Here is a 21,367-nt window from a genome sequence, read left to right on the forward strand (position 1 = left end):
TGACTGACAGCAGGAGGATATTTTCCCTTTGGCTTCGTGTTGAACTCTTGGATTTAAGCTCTGGGGTGTGGTTGTCCATGGGCAGCGAGGTCTCCAGCGGGGGCAGCTCCCTTGGGTTTTATTTTATTTTTTTTTTCTGAAGGTTCAACTTGGTGGAGGAATTCTGAAAATGTCTGTCTGCACTGAACAAACACAGCCCGGGGGCAGAGCGGGGCTGGTGCCCAGGGACAGCAGCTGGAGAGGGAAGGGGGGGATAAAGGGTTTTGGGGAGCACCCCATAGGCACCGTGGCTGCTTGCCCCCACCTGCGGGGAGTTACCCTGATCTCGTACTGACCGCTCTTCCCATGCCAAGGGGCTTTGCTCAGCGATGTGCTTTCATCTCTCCACCCAGACAAACACTTCTTCTCCCTCTGTTTTGCTTTGCTTTGGGTGCTCTGCAGAGTTCAAGGGCATTTATTTTTCAGTCCCACCCCAGCTAGCAAGAGCTGCAGAGACTCAGCACCAGGCAGAGCGTCGAGGCCATGCCAGGAGGCTTTCTTCGTGCTGTCCCCACCAACACATCCTGGCAGAGGAGCTCACTGCCCCACGCAACAAACCCATCCCGATCTCTCCCTCACCTCCTCCGAGGGTTAATGGAAACAGGAGATGGGCTGACAAATGCTGGTAAATGAGGCCGGGCAGCTGGGGGGAGTGGGTCAAAGGACAAAAATGAGGACAAGTCTGCACACAGCCCCGCGGCGGCTGCTGCCACCTGCCCCAGCCCGAGGATGGAAATTGCTGCCTGACTCTCTCTTCCTCCCGTTAAAGGTGTCACCCGCATCTAGACGTCACCTGTTTGGGCTTAAAAAAAAAGATCTGTTCCTTTTTTTAGGGGGCTTCTTCTCCCTTAACAAGAGGCTGATAAAGTTCCCTTGGATGCTGCTTCCTTTGTGGCCACGAATAAGCCTTGCTATGGGCTTGTATGGTGGACAACTTACATTTGAGAGTTTCTTCACTACCTGCTGACAGGCAGCCACTGTTGGGGTGGGATGTGGGAGCCTGGACGGGTCCATAGGTTTCCCTGCCCTTGCAGGTGCTCTGATCCCAAGTATCACCCGTCTTTCAGCAGCGCTCCGGTGATGGGATTAGTGTGCATTAGGAGTTTCTGTTCTCCTCTCTCCCTGGGAGGATCAAATGCGGCGAAACGTCCCATTCTGCTGGTTGCTTTTTGAAAAATGTGTGGTATGTGTTAACGTTAGAAAGGCAAGGTCAAAGGAACAGGAGCAGGGGACACAGGGCTGGAAAAAACTCCTTTAGGACATTGAGTTCAGCCTATGCTATTGTAGTCCCATTTGCAAACTGCTTTAAAAGAAGTGCAGTTGTTTACCCTCAGCACATGTGCTGCAAGTCTCTTCCTGACCACAGATGTTTTCTGGGAAGAAATGTGGAAGAGAAGCTGTGGGTCTGGGGACCACTTGTCCCCTAACAGAAGAGCAGCCCCTGCACCAACCCAACAACAGCAATGTCTCCTGCTCCCGTGGGCTGGAAACTTCCCTGGGGAAGTTTCCGCTCTACCCAAGGAGCAAAAAATTGTTGGTGATGTTTACCCCAGAGTTTAACATTGTCTGTTTAGGCCTGGAGAGTCTGACTTTGAATTTGAGTAATGTTTCAGTAGAAACAATCACTAATGGACACCAACTTCAGCATGTAGCAGGCTGAACTGAGGGATGGTTTGGGAAGGATGCTGAAAGAATCATATCCAGCTGAAAAAAGTGTTGGGCAGGCATGTTTAAACACCAAAAGCCATTTATGCTGCACAAATATATGAAGCACATGGCCACTGTCACCAGATGTTAACTAGGCCCTTCAGTGGACAAATGTCCCTGTCTGACATCTCTGCCAACTGTTTCCTGCTCATTGGGATTCCTGTGCAATCTGTGACCCATTTCTCTAACAGGACTGATGCCCGACTGGCTGGAACTCAGAGACATCTCGGCCTGAAACTGTTCCTCTTGAGGACACAGAAGTGTTCTTAGGTCCTCTGCTCAGGGATAATTTATGCTCTGGTACTTTGTTACTTAGAGTTCACCAACCCCTGGAGAAGTCCTATAATGGTGCCTCCCATATTGCTGCCCTTGGGTTTTCCACCCTCAAATTCATCCTCCTTCCTTCCAGGCATCACCTGGAGTCATCTGGGTCCCTCACCTGCCCTGTGGCTTGAGGCAGGTCCCACACCGAACGGTGCAAACGGGAGGGGTTTGAACCCTTTCAGGAAACAGATTTCCAAAGACAGGAGCTGCCTTACAAGCGGTGGAGTGAAATTAGTGGTAGTGGTGGCAGAAACATTGTTTTTGTGGTGAAGAAAACACGTTGTGGGTGATGCCAATAAAACTCAACCAAATTCCTGAAAGACTCCTTTGAGCAGCTTGTTTCACATTCACTGCTGGCACCATCTCCCAGCCATATTATGTTCCTGAGGGATTTTAGCTCAGCTGGGGAGTTTTCAAATGCCAGGCCTCCGATCCTAATGCTGTTGCCGAATCAGAGGTGAAGTTGTCAGAAGTCTCTGAGCACAACCCTGACTGTGAGCCCTGCATAATGCACCACCAGGAGGGAGAGGGGAACCTGTATCTGATTTTTTCAAATGTTGATCATCAAATCATGTTGGATTTTCTTTTTGTGTTTAAATTTCATTACAGTTGTGTTTTTAGGACATAGCTAGTACGAGCATGGAGGAGCACTGATAGAAAAAGAGAACTTGTTCTTTTTTGAATAGGCAGCTGGTGCATTGCTTGCTTGCAGCAGCCTTCTGGAAGACAAGCAACTTTTTTTTTTTTTTTTAAAAGGCCTTGGGAAAAAAAGGGCCATCATTTCCAGGCAGGAATTTTTCTCTGAGGAGGATATTTTTGTGCCTGGCTAAGGAGAGATGAAAAGGTCAAAGAAAATTAAATTCACATGTTCAGAACATTTCAGGGCAGGTGCTTTTCCTAAGCCAGAACTCAGTCCTGGGAGGGTGTACCCCAGGATTTACGATCTCCTTAATGTTTCACCTGTTACACTAGCACAGGAGGGCAGGGATTTCACAGCCCTGGCTTCTCTGGACCCAACTTAACAGCTTTGCTGCAAACCCATTGCAATTCGTACAGCTCGAGCAAAGACTCAGACAAGCACTCCGGTCTGGCTGCTCATCGCTGCATTTCACTTGGCATGTAGGCTATGGATGAGGAATGCACAGAATTTCCTTTTCCACCCCATCAGATCCTCTGTCTTGAGCCTGGCCCGGCCCCAAGAGCACAACGGATGCAGCTGGAGAAGGGCAGGTCCAATCTTGCTGCCGAGCTCCAGTGACACTTAACCTCCTCCGCTGGGTGATCTGCTTGCAGCTGGAGGTGGATGCTGACGAGGCTGATGAGCATCAGCCTGCCGAATTGTTAGCGAAGGGAGCAGAGCTTATTTATTCGGCTGGAGGAGGTGGTGGAGGCTAGGGCTCTTGTGAGAGGAGGTGACCTTGAATCTCGGTGAAGGTGGTCTTTGATTTTGCATCGTGGTTTCTCCATTGGTGCTCCTGAGCAGGTAATGGGTCCCCAGGCTTCACCTCTGCTTGCTAAGGATGCTGCCAGGGTCTCATCCCACTGTGAACATGGGTTGTAACTAATTGTAATTTTTGAGTTTCAATGGTACAGGGGAATCAATGGGGAGCTGTGAGCTGTCAAATAATGAGACCAGCTAATCCCCTGCCTTGCCCCAGGGAAGGCGGTTGGTGGGGAGCAGCGTTAGCCCTGTGGGACAAGCTGTCTTTGTGGTGACACCTATGTTCTGGGAGACAACGAGGTTTTCCCACAGGTCTGTGAGCTTGGCCTCGGTTGCGATGGGAGCTGTAAACACAGGATCAGATTCTGTCTTATCTCATCCCTAAAAATTATTTTTCTTGGCCAGGAACGGAACATTAACTGGCTTCTTTCCTAAAGCAGCTGTACAGCAAAGATGGGATTGAATGAGCCCCTTTCCCTCGAGCTTAGGCACAACTTGAGATGGGTAGAGAGCTGCTATTGCATCACCAATACAGAAATAACAATAATTCACACCGTGCTCAAAGATACTAGAGTTTAATGACTAGCAGCGATGGCTGGACTGGTCAAAGCTATCTTTATTGCATCAGGAAAAGAAGCCTCCTTCCAGGGATACATTTCTTATTGAAGAATAGGAGTTTTTTTTTTTTTTTCCTGGTGGAATCATCCTGACAAGCAGTGTATAAATTGCTGGAAGAAAGTCAGATTTCAAAAGGCATTAGGAAATATTTCTTTTCCTCCCCAGACTATGGCTTTCCTTTAATGGAAGGACAGTGTCTTGAAAACAGCCCGTAATGGAATTTGTTGTTTAATCAGTCTTTATTTTATTTATGTATTTAATTTCATTGAAGTAGTTAAAGACTGTTTAGGTTGAAGGAATTTCCATTGTTTTTCTTCTGCTTATTTCTTTATTGGAGAATTTCTAGGACTGTCAAACTTTCTCTCTGAGTTTTGCTAGGAGGTCTTCCTTGGCTGGGAAGAGGTAGGTTTGCCTAATAATGTTTATTAACTTAATCAAAATATTAACAAAGACCTCCTTTAAACAAAGTGCTGGCTAGGCACTGGAGTGAAAAATCTGTTAGCAAAACCTATGAGTTTAAACTAGAAAGGAACTTTTCTCAATCATTCAGCTTTGTGTTCCTAATGGGATTGTAATTTTGCTATTTAGTAACCGTATAGATCTCAATTGTCACTTGATTATATATTTTTTTAGCATCAAAAAATCAAAGAGAAATGACAAGTCATTTTCTAAGAGTTTTCAGGCTTCTCTCTCCAGCAACAAAGAGCCTAATCTCAGTTCTCCTATGTATCGCTCTCGCTGGCCTCTTGGCCAATTATGCTGGGTTGGATTTAGTTTAACCCAAAGCAATCATCAGGTCACGGTGACTCTGGAAACAATTTTTTTTTTTTAAACTGAACTATTTTTCTTGTCCTTTTTCCCCTCCCCTCCTGTCATAAAGCAAGAGGCTTCAGTTGGCTTTCTCTCCAGAGAGATGAACAGCAGCATGCGGAACAAGCGCTGTGCTAATGAAATCCTGTCTTGGCTTAAGCTAAGCTGGGATTTCAGCTAATCTTTGGGCAGTGCCCCCCAGCACAGAACTGATCTGGGGATGGTTTAGCCTGTGGGATGGTCCTGGAGAGGCTGAGTGTTGGGGTTTCACCCCAGTGGTGGCATCCCCATGCTCCTCCATCCCCAGCTCCTGCTGCTCTGCTGGCTGTGATGGGGACAGAGTAAGGGGGAGGGGGGAGAATGATGATGATGAGGAAGGGTCCTGCTTCACAGCTGAGCATCCCAGGTCTGGAAGCAGTTTGCACAGGCTCTGTTCTCCTTGCCCTCCCGTCTGCAGACAGGTAAGAGCACAGCCCCACCTCGCCAGGGCACGGTGTGGAAAATTCCCCCCAAGACTCTGGAGCGTATTGCAGCGCTGCAGGATGTACAAAATGGGCAGCATTTGAAGTGTTTCCTTATAGGATAATCGGAGGAAGTCATTGTATTAAATATCCATTTGTGTCATTAGCCTTTTATTTGGTGCTTTGTCCAGACATCCTGTTTGCTTCCCCTTTGAAGTAATGAATATGTTTCCTGTGCGCCGGGTCCCGTCCAAAGCTCCCGTGCAAAAGCTAAGCATCAGGCTAGGATCAGTGTGTCCTCTATGGGGAAAGGCATCTCTGGACATGCCTCGTGTGAGGAGTTGTGGGATAAATCCAGAACAGTGTTCTCTGGCTGCCCTTAAGGCACCCTCCTTGGGCTGCCCCATCCTGAGGAGGGGAGGGGGGCAGAGCTGTCAGCTCCTCAGGGTACGGGGATGAACTTTCTGACATTTGGGACTTCACACTGCTTTGGAGGGACATTACAGCGACATCAGCATGTCATCCTGGCCTGTTCAGGGATCTGGTGCAGCTCCTGGGGTACACAGAGCAAATGCTGAGCTGTAATTTGTCTTAAGAATTAGGTATGTGAAGAGGTAGCAGGTGCACAGAGTTGGGGTTGCTCTATCTTTAAACCTAGGAGGTAGCAGAGCTGCTCCCTATCCTTCTCCCTTCCTCCTCCTAGTTTCTATGAAGTAAGTTCCCTCCTCCTTTCAGCGGCAGGGATCAGTGTCCAGCTACTTGTCTGCACAAACTGCCTTGTCTCTGCTACTTTGCTCATCCCCACTGACCGAACCTGGATCCCCACAGCAAGCAGCAGAAGCTGCTCTGTTTCTAAACTCCATCCTGAAGAAGAGATGGAGGCTTTTGAATGTCTGGAGGTGGCAGGACACGTGCTAGTGAGCAGATTATAGCCACATCCAACGTACACATTAAATACCAGTAGGATGTTGTGCCAGCAGGAGGGATCCTGCCTCCTAAAAAGCAGCTGGAGGAGCTGCATCACCCATTCAGATGCATCTTCGCTCTAGACTGCAGCAGGGAGGACAAGAGGAAGGATCACCAGCTTGGTGCATCTGTCAGAGGAGCGCTCTCCTCTCTTGCTGCCAGCTTGGGAAGGGTTAAGCAGGGAAGCACAGCCCCTGAGGACTAGGACTGTTGTTCCATGCAGATTGGCTTCTTCTTGTTTCTTCCATCGATCGCAATCACTCAGAGCTGTGCCTGTAACAAACTGCCTTAAATCATTGCAATCATAATAAGCACACCTTGGTAAATAATGCATGAGGTGTCCGTAAGCCTATATTCATTAGAAGGAAGGTGCATATAAAGCACGGTAATCATCTGGGCTCAAGTGGGGGCTTGGCTGGTTGGTTTGAGATGTTGTTGGTGCTGGGGATCAGCCCTGGACCGAGCTGGGTTTTGGGCAGGCTCCCTGGCCCCTCAAGTTGTTGGAAATGAAGGCAGGCTCCTTTTCACCTTCATGAATTTTGTACGAGATGTGTAAGATGCCTCCAAGGTTCACAGCATAATACAGGTTTAGGTGGAAGTGGGCTTGTGGCGAGTCTCCAAATAGCATAATTACAAGGCATTGCAATTAATAGCATTTAATATACCTTAATGACACCAGAACGCATAGCGTGTAACAAGTTTTGCTGTGAGAGCCTCGTAGCCAAGTTAATGGTCTGGATATTAGAAGCCTTTGTTTTAAAATGCAAATTAAAAATGCTTCATTCTCCATTTGTCTCGAGGAGCAGAGCAGGGTTACAGCACGGAGCTCCTTTAGGGTGACTTTGCTCGGGCTGAGGGTTGGTGTGCTGCTGGGGCTGTGGTCCTGGTGCTCTCAGGGCAAACTGCAAGGGAAATTGGGCAGTAATTTCCACCTCCCTTTCATCCTAGGGGAGATCATTATTTTTTTTATGAAATGCCAGTGATAAGGACAATGCGGCTTTTGTCTGGTCGGAGGGGATGGAAGCAGCAGCAGCGTTGTGGGGTGCATGGACAGCTGTGGGTGGCAATGGGTCACTTCACTCCATTATGGTCTCTGGCAAGTGAGCATTAAAAAGGGTGCGAGGGCATCGTTTCTCAGCAATGACTTCATTTGGCTGTCTAAACAAACAGCCGTTCCTCACCAGGTGCAAAGGGCCTTCTATTTGTTTTTTAACCCCACAAAGGGAAAAGAAATACCTAAAGGGAAAATAGCACCAGTGGATCGGGTCTGCTCGGCAGCTGTGGTGGTCTCTGCCTCCTGGAAATGCAGCAGCGAGGTGAGGAGGGTGGGGAAAACATGATCCTGTGCTCAGCCCCACTGGGGTGCCTTCATGGTCAAGGTAAATGGGCTCAGAAACCTGGATCCCCCAACCAGAGGTGTCCTGTTCATGCCGTTTGGCTCTGGGTTGTCTGTACCCAATGTTTGTTGGGTGGTGCCCACAGTGGGGTGTGAGTAAGGGAGAGGAGCTGCTGAGGGTCTGAAGCTATGTGCTGGAGGGGGACCAAGCCTCTGGTGTACAGGTTCTTGATCCACCTGAGGCTGTTTCCTTCTAACACACAAGTGCGGGAGCTGATTTTGTGCCTGGTGGTTGAGTCTGGCCTTGAGAATGGGTGAGGAGACAAACCCAGCTGCTGGCCCAACCTCATCCTTCACTGGTGTGGCTGCTTGCCCTCGTTGTGCACCAGGCCTGGGCACACCACTGTTCTTGCAGAAGTGCTGTTGAGTCTGCTTGCCCTCGATGATGTCCTCTTTGAGAGCTCCTGGGGATCTCAGCTTTGTTTCTGCCTGAGTTGAAGCAGAACATTACTGGTTTGTAAACATGAGTAATTTAAGCGTACTTCAGATCCCTAAATAGGCCACATCTTAGATGAATTTAAAAACTCTGCTCTCCTGTTGGCAGGCACACCCTAAACTTTCATAAACTGCTATGCCTTCATCGTTAAAGCTGTGTTTTTTGTCCCCAATACTCTTCCTGGAAGGCTGCTGCAGAAACTCACAGCTGGTGGTTATGGTTAAATATAAGGAGGAATAGTCAAAACTTCTCTAAAAATACACCTCTGAGTGCCAAGCTCAGCCTTATCTCCAGGAACAGTATGAAGCGCTTGAGATGATTTTTTTTGGGTCCTGGGTTCTCTCCAGAATCAATTCTTTTTGCTTCCTCCTTGTGTAATTAAAGAAATAAATCCCTCCGCAGCTCAGCTCCACACGGAGCAGAGCCCCCCCCCAAAGAAAAGTGATGATCCTAGCTATTTTGCAGTGTAGTTAAATTATCATTTTATTTTTTTCCTCTACTTCTAGCTGCATCATGTGTCACACAGAGAGGCAAAATGGCAAGGAGAAAAAGGATCAATTTTAAGCTGGTCAAGTTAAGCTGGAGAAGACCAGACAGCCTGAGCGGAGGCAGATAGATTGGGGAATCCTTCCCCATCCTGCCTTCACCTTCCCATCACTGCTTGCCTGTGCAATGCTCCCAACAGATGGGGGTGGTTTGCAAAGGTATGAGGCCTGTTCCCATCCCTGTTGTGGGGCTGGGTGTGATGTGATGCTCCCATCTGCTGCCTGGCTTTTGGGGAGGCAGCCCTTGCTCAGCCCTGCAGATGGTGGTCAGAGCCCATCAGACCCACTTTCTTTGGTAACCTGAGCCAGGATTTGAGCCAAGGCCTGGGAAGGTGAAAGGCTAATGCACTCGCCTCCCTGCATGCCACTGAGCCCCCTTTGCTTTGTTAAGGCAACATGCAAACTTTGGGGAATGGCTCCTGCAAGCCATAAATGATGAATGAAACGTGAAAGCCCAGCTTGTCGTGTGGGGACAATGCGCTGGCTCCTGGGCTGTTTGCTCTGCGATATTCAGCAAACACGCTGCAAAGAAACTCAGCAAGGTTGCGGACAAAAGGAGGGGACAATCGGCTGAAAAACTCGCCGGGCTCAATTATGGTCTGGAATTTAATTCCTGCAGGTTTGGTAGGGCTCCCCTACCCCCACAGACATCCAGCCCCAGGCGAAGTCCATCCCTCAGGTTGGCTTTTTGGAGGGCTCCGGGTAGCCGCAGAGGTATTAGGCTTCTAAATGGCTTCTTATTCACAGAAAGCCCTGTAGATACCACAGGAGCTTGTAGAGATTTCTTCTGAGTGAAGCCATAAACCTGGAAGTAAAAGGGGCCAGGATGCTCTTGAGGCTTGGAAATGTGGGCTGCAAAGAAGAGAGGGAGGGTTAAAGCCCATAAATAGTTCTCAGCTAATGAAATTGCTGGGTGGGGAAAAGGGGAAAATAGCTCCTTTTTAAAGCAGATGAGGCAAACATGCCTCCCAACATATTTTCTGCTCATAAAACTCACTCTGGGTTTCTAGGTAACTAGTGGAGACACCCCAGGGAGAAGTTTGTAAAGGTTTCCCACTGTTCCTAGATCTGAATAACTGAATGGCAATGCTGAGTACTGACCTCACCTTACACAGGGAACAGCTTCCCCCACCCCATCTCTCCTGAGGCTTGCTCATGTTGGAAAAACAAATATGAAGGTGTGGGGGTCCTTCACTTTGGGAGACCTGCTCTTGGGATCCAATATTCACCACTCACAAGACCAGGAGGGACTGTGGTTATATGATCCAGTCCAATCTCCTAGCTGTCCCTGCTTACATCCCAGTTTTGCTCTTTATGGCCAAGTGTCCCGTCCTCTTGCAAAGCCCATCTCCATGTGATGCCTCCGCCTGCTGAACGGGAATGCAGAGCCCAATGGGTGGTCATCAGGAACTGGTCTTGCTCTGGATCTCTCTGTTTCTTTATCAGATTGAGATCTTGGTACTTAAGGGCAAGGCCTTGGCTCTCAGGACTGAAAGGTGTTCTGTGCTCTACACACTTACAGCATTTTGAAGCAGCTTTTTCTTTCTGGAGCACAAATTCTCTGCAGGTCTTGCCTTCAGCTATGACTTCCATGCCCTTGGCAATAACCTGGTGAGTCAAACCCCTTACTGAAGGCACGGCGAGGTTCGGTGATGGGTTTTCTCCTTGCTGGACAGGGTTTGCTGGCAGGACCTGGCTGTGCCCCCAGACTGTGTGGGGACAAGCGAGGCAAAGGGCTTTGTCCTCCTCCTGCTGCAGGGGATGGAGCTGCGAGGGAACACTGGTGCTATCAGGTGGCTTTGAATACTTCACCATGACTCTTTGAGATAGATTTACTCTAATTATTGCACTGGCAATAAGCATGCAGATTCCAGCTAAGCCTTGATATGAACGGAGGCGTTGCAATGAAATCAGTCTGGAGGAGCATTTGCTTTACTTGGGGCTTTTCCCATGCTGGCTCCCCTGTCTGTACTGGGATTCAGAGCAGTTAATTCAAAATGTGAATGAGAATCTGGTACATTGCTGCCACCCAAAACAGTACAGTGCTCTTGCCAGTTGTAACTGAATTTCAAGCCCAACGAAGACTTGCATGGCAAAACTGCAGGTGTAAGTGGGTTTTGTGCATAGCAACAACTGAACACAAAGTTTGTGGCTGAGATTGAAACACTGCTGTTAAAAAGCAGCTATAGAGGAAGCACACAGCCAGCTGACCCTTCATGTACTGGAGTAACTGGACGTCAGGATGGAGAAGATGCAGATATTTGTTTGCAGCCAGTGCTCTGGTAAGCAGGCAGGGATGCTGGAAGGACAGCAGCACAGGATCATTGCTTGTTGTGATTGGATTTGACATTACTCGTATGTCCATGAAAAGTGGTGGCTGCACACACAAAGGAGCAGGGCTGAACCCTTCCCCCATGTGGAGGAAGGGGAGCTGCTGGTGTGGGTGCAGGGAGAAGTTCAGAGGAAGGAAACAACTCGTGCTGCTTCCAGAGGGCCCGTCCTGCGCAGGCAGGCTGGGATGAAATCTAGTAGTAAGTACATTAAAAAGGGGGCAGTCTTTCTGTGGATGCAGTGGTCGTGTGACTGTGCAGAGGCTGAGGAAACTCATAGCATTTCGGGATTAATTAACACAGGCCGATCTTGTGTTTGCAGAGTAGAAGGAGCTGTAGATGAAACACAGCAAGCTGCAGTTAACAAGCATCCTGAGGGGAGACTGTTTATTAATCTCTGTCTGGAGGAGACTATTGGGCAAACTAGTTTCAGATCAGCCTGGCAGGACTGGGACTAGCCTTTCCCCATCGCTGGCAGAGATAATTGGGCACCTCCACCAGTTACTCATGCATTTGTGATGTGCCATTTGCTGCAGCTGCTCCCCTGTCACTTTGTCCTTGTCCCCTGAGCATCCCTGCAGCCCAGCCCTGTGCTTTAGCACAACTGCCTTTCTCTGTCTCTGGATACCTCCTCTCAAACCGGTTCTAGTTTGGCTCTAACCACTCAGGCTACCGACATCCTCTTCTAGCTTATCTGATGGTCTGAAGCCCACAGGAACTGTTGCTGTCTGCTAAGGGATTTAGCAGTGGTCAATTTGTGCTGCAGGGAGAGGACTGCATATTCCATGCATCCCTCCCACCTGCAGCCATTGTTTTGTCTTCAGATCTCTGTATTCCCCCACCAAATATTCTTTGCGAGGACAGATATAAATTAAAAGCAAATTATGCAACCTGATATCATCAGCTGACAGACACCTATCTGCCCACATACCCCAAACAAATGAAACCACCACCACATCTGAACACAGACTATGGAAAAGCCGAGGTGAAGTGGGTTGGAAGGTCGGGTCACTCAGATCCTGTATCCATGGGGCATTTTGGCAGGTCTTGAACGGGGCTGTAACTGGCTTGGAAACTCTGGCACTTTGAGGTGACAGCTATTGGGTGAAAAACCAGAAGCAATGCCGTGAAACTCCCTTTGGAGGAAAAACAAGCAATGCATGTTTCTGTTTGCTCTGCCCAGTACCTGCTGTGGTTTGGGGTCTGCTTCCCCTTGCAGGGGATGTCCTTTCCTGATGCTGCTGGAGAATGCTGTAGGCATAGAGAGATGGACACTGGGGTCTGGTGTCCCCACCTCTGTTCCATCACCCACCCAGCTGTCCCGTCCTCCATGCCCAGCTGCAGCCCTCCATCACCTGTGTAAATTCTGCTCCCGTTAAATAGGCTCTTGCTGGACTTTAAAAGCCTCCAGATCTCAACCTCTGACTGCTGGGGGCTGTGCTGCAGCTGGCTGGGTGCTGTTTATTGCCCCCAAATGTGCTCTGATAGCAGGGGTTCAGCCAGGCGGTGCTCACTGAGGGCTTGGCTGCAGACTCCTGTTTCACTGGGACAGATGACATTTGCTCTCCCTCTGTCTTCCCAACAAGGATTTCTTGTCTGGGACACAACATGAGTCTGGATGCTCAATGTGAGCTCTCAGGGCATGCAGGAGAGCCCACTGGTGTGGGAAATGTCCAGCTTTTCTTTAAAGCAGCAAATTCTTTGCTCTCTGTGACATGCTGATAACACTGCAGCAACAATCTGTGCAGCTTTCAGCCACCCCCCCTGTCCAGAGCTCAAACAAGCCCCTTGCATTTCACATTGTCTGGACAAGTTCTCCAATGACAAACTCAGCCCACAAATAAGGTTTGAAGGATATTGCTGTGTTTCCCAAGAGCACGCAGCTTTTGAAATGTCATTTTGCCTGGTGTTAGGAGTTCTAGAAGTTGAAGCCAGCCAGCTGATAGGGATCTGTCACTGCATCATGAGGACTCCTTTTGGGAACAGGCATCCGTACAAGGGATTGTTGCAGGCACATGAATGAAGTGTTAAGAATCAGCTGAGGGGCAGAGCATAAGGGGAAGGTGTGTCTCTGGGTGTGCTGAAACGTTATCTCCAAATTGCTCATTAAAACTTCATTTTAATGGCCTGATTCAGATCCTGTTTATTCAAGCGCAATCAAGAGTGGCTCCCCTGAAGAAAACCTGTGCCTGATACAGCAGTGCCCTGCATCTTGAAGTCCTTCATTTGGGAGCACGCAACACTTTTAGCTTAACCTCATTAAAAAAAAAAAAAAAAAGAAACAATTTGAGGGGTTTTCTCTGTTCATGTTGAATATAACTCCACCTGCCCTGTTGTTTCTTTGCTCTAGCTGGCAATCAGCTCTGTACCTGATGGTTTGGGGATCCAGCATGCTGCTCTGGCAGGTCATCGAGGCAGTTCACTAGTACTCATTCAAACACTGTTCAAACCCCTCATCTAATAAGCTAGTAGCAAAGCAGCTTCCAGAGCTGCACTCTATTCCAGCAACTCCCTTTGCCAGCTAGAAATTACACTATTTTCCAATTTCATTATTACCTCTGTTTTTTATTATAGCATCATTAGAGTGAGAAAACTGGAAAGGAAGTGGGGATTGTATAATGCAGGAAACAGTGAATTAATACCTCGACCATATGATGGAATGGTGCAGAGCTGTGACAGGGTCAGGAAAATATAGAAAAAATGAAGACCATGCTGGCTGGGTGAGGACAAGACTTCTCCACTTGCTCTGAGGAGTATTAGCTCACAAAAAGAACGATTTATCAGAGATGTAAGATCTCTGTTTTCTTCTTGTGTGCACATGTGCCTGCTTGCACATAGAGCTGTCACACGGAGATGGAATATGGAAAAAAAAATGCTTTTATGATGGGCTTTAGCATGTTGGCAAAAGAAAGCTGATTTATTGCCTGAGAAGTCATGTCAGGGCATTTTAAGGAAGGGGCTACATATGATGATGATAACGAATTGTCTGTCCCTTACCACGTGGTTCTCCAGTGCTAAATCCTGAGAAGTGTTTATTAGCTCCTGAGCATTTATAACTACCAGCTTCAGTGCTGCAGTCTGAATAGGAAAGAGCAGCTCCCACCAGCCAGCAATGTGGAGAGGTTTGTCTTTGTTATTCTGGAAGGGTAGGCAGCACTAAATAGTGGGGGGGAAAAAAAAAAAACAAAAACACTTTTTTTTTTTCACTTTTCAAATGACATCTATATTTTCAGGCTCCCTGACCTTGCACTGACACACACAAATCAGACAAATAACCTGTTATTTACTGTGCGCCCTGGAATTTTTGACAAAGCACGGAAATTTGGTGGTTCTGCTGTTTGGAAATGGCACTGCTCACAGTTCCTGGGGATGCTCAGATAAAAGCCTCTGCAAAATGCATCCTTTAAAACCCCGTTTTGTTCATAGCAACACCAGAAAGTAATTAAATGCTGGTACATATCATTTGTATTTTGACACTGTCTTTTGAGCTGTGAAGTGATTAGTTGGGTTAAACAGCTCGGCAGCAGAAGCGGCGTGTATCTGTTGTGCAGTTGTCAGATCTCAGCAAATGTGCTTTTAATAACAGCTTGTTATTCACTTCGCTGGGTAGCGAATGGAGGCAGGTTTTAGAAGCAACTTCTTATTTAGACATCTTCTGATCATCTCAGATGCCTGACAGCGCTGCAATAAAGATGCTTCCTAGCTGGGTAAGCGTCTTCAAAGGAGCTGCAGGATAGCGAAGTGGAAAACAAAAATATCTGCCGGGGAACTGAAAGCACCAACAGGCACAGGACTATGAATTTTAAAGTATAAAAATCCGGATTAGCCATTTCTAGAGCCTCTCAAAGCTTTAAACTCTTTACAGCCTGTTGAGAGCAGGATGATCTCTGACTTCCTGAGGGGAGGCCAGCGCTGGGGTGGAAGGACACAGCTGCTTTGCCGGCACCGAGCAGCTCTATGAGGTCGGGAGAGATGCGAAGAAACCTCCTTCATCCCCCAAAAAAACACACAGGAGAGGAAGGGGGAAGCACATTTGCCTGCCAGGAGTCGCTTGGAAGTTATTGGGTCCATTCCTGCTGCCACCTGCGGGAGCATGCAGCAGACTGGGGTGACCCCCAGCATGGCTTCCAAGGTCCGAGGCTTGCAGAGGCCAATTATGGGATGTTAAATAAAATGCCAGGTGATCGATGAAAAATGTACATTTATTGAGATGTAACAGTCAATTGCTTGGCTGTTAAGGAGCTATAATGGGTATTAAATAATCAGTTCAGCTGGTATTTATTTAATATAATCGCAGCCTATTAAACCTGAATTAAGTACAGAGTTAAGTGTCTCTGGGACACACAGCTGAAAGTGCTGCCAGGAACATTTTATGTTGCCTGAAACCCTTTGTGGAAAACTCCCACAAACATGATCTCTGCAAACTTGTCCTTTGTTTGATGGGGGAAGCCTAATAGGAGATTTTTAATTTGTGACCTGACCCATGGCAGTTATCTAGCAACTTTTACCTAGACCAAGACTTGATGCCGATGCATGATTTCTGTAGATCAAAAATACTGACTTTTTGGAGCTGTTCACTTACAGATTTGGTACGGTTTATTCTGCTTCACTTGCACATCTTTGCACATCTTTGCTCCCCTGATTCTCTGATACTGACGCAGTTAATCGCATCAGCACCAAGCGAGTCCAAAATAAATATAAAATGCTGCTAAGTCAACATGGAATCTGCTCTGACCTGGCTGGGCTCACAACCTGGAGACGTGAATACAGAGAAACCATCACACTGGAAATGTGAGGTTAGAGGGCCCAAGGGGATGGCTGATCCCAGCAGCTCCCCTTTTTTTTTCTACCAGCTCTCAGAGGTTTGTGCCCTGGCTCCCGGGCTGTCCCTGTGGTTTTGCTTGGTGAGAGCTCACGTGCTGCCTTGAGCCTCCGAGCTAGCACAGGCTGGCACCTGGGATGAAAATCCTGCTTGTTATTTGGTGAAATTGCTGCCGCTGGTGTTCTTGGTCTGGGTTGAAATGCTTCTATTTTTGCTTACTTTAATCCCTTTATTTTTCTCCTTTTATAGTGATGAATGAAGCCAAGGTAGGGCTCGTCTTTTAAAACAAATACCCGGAGTGAATGCATGTGGTGTAAATTACAGATTTATTTCTGTGACAGCCTATGAAGAGGCTGTCACAGAAATAAATCTGTAATTTACAGATGCAGTCCGGGCAGACCCTCACTCGTTACCCCCACTGCCAGGGCTGCACGCGGTGTTTTCACGCAGGGATTATTTGGGTTGCTTTGGCTCTGCGCTTTCCTTTCCCCAGCTGCCTGAGCTGATGTGTTGTTTCGCAATTCCTGGGGCGTGGAAGTGTTGCAGAGAGCCTATTGCAATTTATTCTCCCCATCCCTGATAGCAGAGCACGGAGGAAGCGAGTGAGCCCACGCAGGGTGTGCTCCTGCCTCCCGAAAGCTCTCTCTTCTTGCAGTGGGGACAGAAATCGCGCTAACCAGGCAAATCCCGGGGCCTGTGCAACCTGAATGCCTCTGTGCAAGGAATGCTGCAATCTCCCTTCCCCTCCCTCTGGCTAATTAGCCCGCGTTTAACACCCAGACAAAACCCCGCTGCACCTGCACTGCCCTGGGAAGCACAATGCTGGGGCAGCCAACAAAGCGGCGTGGCGGGGACCCGGCTCGCTGAAAGCCCTGCGATCCCCTGAAAGCACCCCTTTGAAAAAGGATGCCAGAAAAAGGAAAAAAAATAAAAAAGGAAAAAAAAGGAGGAGGCGATTCGCTCGCTAGGACTTTTTCACTATCGGAGAGAATGGGTGAAAGCCCACAAAGGCAGCTTAATAAAGAGGAGAGGCAGAACAAGGCGAGGGGAAGTGCAGGGCAGGCTGAAAGGAAGGAGGACTTTCCAGGTTGTATTGTCCCCTGCGCCCTCCGGAGATCCTTGGCCAACCTCTCAAAAGCCGTGGATGACACCAAGTTGATTGGTTTTGCCGCCTCCGTTAAAAGTAGAGGCTGGGGAATAGATGTGGCCACCTTCCGCCCAGGGCCCTCTTGTTAGGAGGACAAAATAAGTCTCATTCACGGGCACTACAAAGGGGCCAGCCCCTCTTTGATGTGGTGACTGATGGCCCCTCCACCTGTTTCTGCCCTGCGGAAGAACAGCGCGATGCGTCCTCAGCCGGCTCTTTGGCCAAGTTATCCCTAGAAATAGCTGCCATTCGGCAACAGCTAAAGGTTTTCCTTTTTGAAAAACTACTTAAAAGTCTTTAATTAAAAACTATAAATGATTTCCTACCTTCACGCAGGAGGGGCAGAATTATTCCTCCTCCCAGCAATACATATGGGAGGAAAGCTTATGCAGAACTTGTCCTTTTTGGTGGCTGGGTTGGCTGATAATTCAGCTGGCTTTTAGGGCATGACTTTTAGAAGCTGCTGCTGCTTCATCATTAAAAAACAAGCTAAAACTCAGCGGTGCCACTCAGGAGGGCTCAGCCTCCCATGCTTATCACCCTGCAGTTGATACAGGCAGCCTCAGCAGAGGGCAAAGCAGGGTGCATCCCTCAGTCACCTGCTGAACAGCCTGGATTGCTGCCGTTGGTGTGATAGATGGGCTCTGTGACAACAGAGGAACCAGGGGCAGGATGGTTAAATGGCTTTCCTGAGACTGCTGAAAGAGTAAGTGTTGAGGACGGCTATAGATCTCAGGAGATTCTGATTTCCAGGCCAGCACAAACATATAGTCATCTATAAAGTCATCTTTTATTGTTCTTTGTATAGGATGGACAAAGCAGAGCCCATGAAGATGAGGGATGATCACAGGCCTGTTGTACAAGGCCTGAGTTAGTACTCTCAGAGACACAGTTTGGTGCAAAATTCCTGAGAGGGGTTTTATCTGAGGGTGTCTGTTCCCTGTGAATGAGCTCTCTGGTTCACCATCGCTTAGGGAAGGCCTGATCATTCTCAGTGTGATGCCCATGCTGGTGGGATGTCTGGCATCTGGAAGCACAGAACAAAGTGGCAGTTGGGAGACTGCTCACAAAGGCTGTGGTAGGCTTCAGGCATACCCTGGTTGATCTCAAAACGTGAGCAGAATATTTTCAGTCTTAACTAGCAGAGTGATGACAAGGTCAGTCCCAACAAGAATCACTAGGTGTCTAATACCCTGGGCATAAATTAGTATCATCAGTTCAAACACCTCGAAAATTAGAAGTAAATTACTTCAGACACTTAGGACAGATGGCATCCACACACCAGGCAAAGCCAGAAAACCCAGCTGTCAGAGCATCGCCAGGCCCTCCCTCTCCTGTGAGCTGGGTCCCAGCAGTGACATGGCAGGACTATTGCTTGGTGCTGATGTGTATTCCCTGAACCTCCCTGAGCAGCAGAGGAGAGTGGGGGAAGAAAAAGTGATTTGTGCCTGAGAACAGGTGATTTCTCTGGACATCCTCTTTCAGCTTCATCCAGAGCACAAGCAGCAAAGAGAAAAACTTGTTCAGTAACCCAGCCTCCTGCTGAGTCCTCCTACAGTGATATAAATATGGCTGGAAAATGTCTGTACTGTTTATTACTTTGAAGTCAACTGTGCACCAGCTATTTTCAGAAACATGGGAGAAGTAATGCCTTCTGCCTGGCTTGGAGCTGCTAGGTCATCTGACAAATTTCCCTTTCCCTGTCCCCCTGCATTTTTATACACACATGGAAATGCAGACATGGAGATTTTAATGTATATATTAAAAGTAGACCGAAAGTTCACGTGCTGTTTGGAGGTGTGTGGCACAAAAATAAATCACAGAGGGGAGAAAGGAAGGCACGTGTGCTGTTCCCTGGCAGCCTTGGTTTGCTTGGGGCTACACAACAGAGCGAGGCACAGCTCCTGCCCCGCAGCCTGAACAGGCAGGCAGGTGGATGTGGGTTAAACCCTAGGGGCAAAATGACCATCCATAATTTTTCTGGGGATTTGACAGGGTTTTTAAGGCGTGTTTAGGGAGTAGCTCGAGGGGGAGCAACGAAATGCTGACAGCTTCAAGTGGGGAGAGGGCTGGTTTCTCCTCTCCCTGAGGTTATGTGGCTGAACAGGGGCTACATCCTTGGAGGTGCTCGTGGATGGAGGAGACTGCTCGGGAAGCAGTGGAGGGAAGGACACAGAGGACAACCAGGTCAGCTCCCTGCCTCGACGGGCTGTGTGAAGGTGTTTCGACACATCAGCTTCAAACAGCCAGCCGAAGTGTATCAAGACCTTAAAGAAAGCCCAAGGTTAAGGAATATTATCGAGCTCTTTTGTTTCCCATGTGTTGGGTTGCTATTGTTTGCTTTCTGACCTTTATTACACACAACAAAAAAAGCCCTTGAAAAGGTGATTTGGGCCATGAGAAATCAAGGTGCTGTTATCTCAGTCAGTGATATATCGGACTTAGCAGATAACAGAAGGCACCAGGGACTGCTCCCCAGCCTGATGTCACCAAGAACAAGCTAGCTCTGTGTGGTGACACTTTTCAGATTTCTACCTTTTCCTTAGAAGGTGGGAGGGGACATAGGGACAAGGCTGACTGCATCACTCAGGCCCTAGGAGAGCAGCCATGTGCTGAGAACACAAACTGCTCATTACACTCATTACCATCATCCACATCATCCATGCCTTTCCAGACATCCTATGGATGGACAACTACAGGGCAATTCTGCACTGCTTTGAGAGGGCTTTGTGTGCAGGCCCATGCATGTGGACTGAAGAGCTCTGCCAGGGAGGATGGCAGTGCCTGGGGTTGTCCTAATTGAGTGTTAATGGGTCCCAATTGGGAGACAGGCTCAGCTGGGTGACAATTACCCTAATTGAGAAGAAGCTCTGGTTGGGTCCTTGGAGGGTGCTGGCTCCTCACTGAGGAGGCTGGGAAAGGAAATAGCTGTTGTTTAAAAGGGGGGAAGGTTGTGGTTATTGATTTTTTCTTTTTCCCTGTTACGATTTAGAAATATGCTGCAAAGCAAGTGGAAGAATTAAAAACCAAAAGATAGCTCTGTGAGGGGTGGGGAATGGGGCTGCAGTGGAGCACACAAAACTGCTTAGAATAAATATCTTCAGCATGGAGGGAAGCTGTCTGGTGCAGGTAGGAGAAGGAGTCTTGACAGTATTTGCTGGCAGGTGCTGCGTGGTTCAGCTGCTGGCAAGGAGCAGCTGGAGATCCACCTCCCCTTCTGCTCTGCTGCTCACACAGTGAGCGGTGCTGCCTGGGGAAACCACAGGAGGCAGGGAAGGTGCTGTTGTAGAGATGGTTAATCAGTATGTTAGGGTGAGGATGCCTGCTTGAGCTTGGGATGGCTCTGGGGCTGCTGCTGTGTGAAGTATAGGGCTCTGGGTTGGTGTTACACGGAGAAATGGGGTCAGCAGGAGAGCAGCTTCCTCCTGCGGGCTCTGAGAACGCTGGTGATGCTGGTGTGGGTAGCAGGTTTGGCTCAAAATGAGGTGGCTTCCCTCATCTTGCGGCCTGGTTGTTTCACTTTGTGCTCACTATAGGGATAGATGGGACCAAAGAAAATAGGGTCGGTCTTCTGCTTGTCCTTGAGTCCGTCAGAGTCAACCGTAGGCAAGTAAAAAGGAAACTGAGTCATGGAGAAGTCATGAACAAAGCACAGTCAAGCAAATGTAAATTTAGCCTCTTCTTGGACAGATAAATAAAGTCTTCAGCCATGCAAGTGCATCTGCTGGTGGAGACTTTGTTGTTCCTTTCAGTCCTTCCCACCCAGCGTTTTCCTTTCCTGTGGGAGGAAGGCATGCAGCAGGCATTATACAGCCTTGCTGCGGTGCCAGGCGCTGGAAACAACCTCATTACAGAGGATCCCCCTCTTCCTTTCTCTTTTTCTCACCAGGACCATAAAGCACTTGCAGATGTGAAGGCAGCCTCCAAGCATGGCTCACCTGCTCTCTGTAGCGCTTGGTCTTGATGCAACTCCAGGGAGCTTTTTAGGAAGCCCTTGTAAAAGTATCAAAGGGCTGACTGGATATTTTTGTTAGGGGGATATATTAACTCTGATGCTTTTTTCTGGCCTGGCCTTTGTTGCGCTGTTAAGGCTTTATTTTTCTATGAACAGCTAAGGTAGCTGGGCAGACCAAAGGTCTGCTTTGCCCAGCAGCCTGCCTCTGAGGATGTAGTGCCATGATTGTTCGTGCTGGCTTTGTGTGTTGGACCAGTCAGTGACAGGTCTGACTGGATCATCTATTGGTGTGTACAGAACTTGGTTTTACTCTTCAGTACCTAGGAAGTCCAAGGCAACACAGACACTTTATTATTAGAATTAGTCACCA

At 48.3% G+C, this 21,367-nt stretch overlaps 1 protein-coding gene across 2 annotated transcripts in view; it reads left to right on the forward strand.

The window, feature by feature from the left end:
* The first annotated feature begins 3,487 nt into the window (after positions 1-3,487).
* Positions 3,488-21,367, forward strand: part of LOC309882458 (uncharacterized protein) — a 248,765-nt gene continuing 230,885 nt past the window's right edge. For both annotated transcript variants that reach the window (XM_082769584.1, XM_082769581.1), the window contains exon 1: positions 3,488-3,553. The gene's annotated coding sequence lies outside the window, so the exon portion shown is untranslated. The remainder of the gene's footprint in view (positions 3,554-21,367) is intronic.

Source organism: Aythya marila (assembly GCF_965140915.1).
Source record: "Aythya marila genome assembly, chromosome: 11".
Lineage (NCBI taxonomy): Eukaryota > Metazoa > Chordata > Aves > Anseriformes > Anatidae > Aythya > Aythya marila.